This window comes from Gavialis gangeticus, unplaced genomic scaffold (genome assembly GCF_001723915.1).
Source record: "Gavialis gangeticus isolate Ggan-Ray unplaced genomic scaffold, GavGan_comp1, whole genome shotgun sequence".
Classification (NCBI taxonomy): domain Eukaryota; kingdom Metazoa; phylum Chordata; order Crocodylia; family Gavialidae; genus Gavialis; species Gavialis gangeticus.
This window is the reverse complement of record NW_017729024.1, coordinates 179,236,718-179,238,059: the sequence shown is the minus strand read 5'-3', so window position 1 is coordinate 179,238,059 and position 1,342 is coordinate 179,236,718.

The following is a 1,342-nucleotide window of genomic DNA, read 5'->3' as shown; positions in this document are numbered from 1 at the left end:
ATATATATATATATATATTTTTTTTAAAGTGTGAATGACCAACAACTCGGAAGGAGAAGGTATGGGAGGGGATTACATCAGATAATCATTTCATGCCTCTGAAATTATTCCCCTATGCGATGAGTGGCATTCAGAGTTACTTGCCGTTTCTTATAGCTCCCGCTCACGGATACCAAAACAAGATACCTAGATTTTATACAGACCTGAGTTCTACTACTGCAAGACATCTCGTCTTCCCTTTTGTGATGAGGAGTGTGCACGTGCCCTCTTTCTCTCTCCTCGCTCTTTCTCTCCCTCTCTCACACACACAAGGGCCATCTCTCTCTCTAGTTTCTGCCTTGAGGTGGCACATTCCAGATGCTACTTGTCAAAGCATGGCACACTTCGCTCATGTGAAGTCAAACTGAGACCCTCTCCCCCCTTTCCCACTGCCCCCACAGTGACAACGCCATGTTGCCACTGACACACAACGAATGTACGTGCCCACGCACACAGGCAGCACCGGGAGTGAACGCAGTGAAGTGAAAACCTTGCTAATAAGTTACTTAGCCTTCTTATTTTATATTATTTTATTTTGTGTATGCTTGTTGGTTTATTTAAGATCACGTCTTGCCACTGTGTTATGCTGACAGTCCATCGTGGGAGCGTGGGTTTTGGAAGGAGCATGCCCATTCTTTCAGTGCTTTTATGTTTCTTGATACAGGAAAAAAAAAAAAAAAGAAAAACATGCATGGCCCACGCTTTTCAATTTGAGCTGAGATGCAGACTTGGTGAGAAAATATAAGCCTAAAAAAACAAACAGGAAAAAAGTATTCAGAATATTTGGTCCATCATAACCTGCCTTGACCAGGTTATAATGGTACCATTTGTATCCAGAAATGCAGTCAGTCTTTCATTTCGTCTTGAATTCATACGCACGTATGATACTTTTACACTGTTCTTAGCTCAATGAGCATGTTTAGACCTTAACATAAGCTATTTTTCTAAATATAAAGGTTTAAATGAACAAGAGAGCATTCTCATTGGAACTTTAGCATTGTAGTGCTTTGGAAATAAAACAAAACAACAAAAAAAGGACTCTTAAAAAAAAAAAAAACAACCCTGAGATTTATTAAAGAAAAATTGTATTTTATGTTATATATAAATATATTATTACTTGTAAATATAAAGACGTTTTATAAGCATCATTATTTATGTATTGTGCAATGTGTATAAACGAGAAAAAATAAGAAAGATGCACTTTGCTTTAATATAAATGCAAATAACAAATGCCAAATTAAAAAAACAAACAAACAAACATGAGATTGGTGTTTTTTTCTATGGGTGTTATCATCCAGATGAA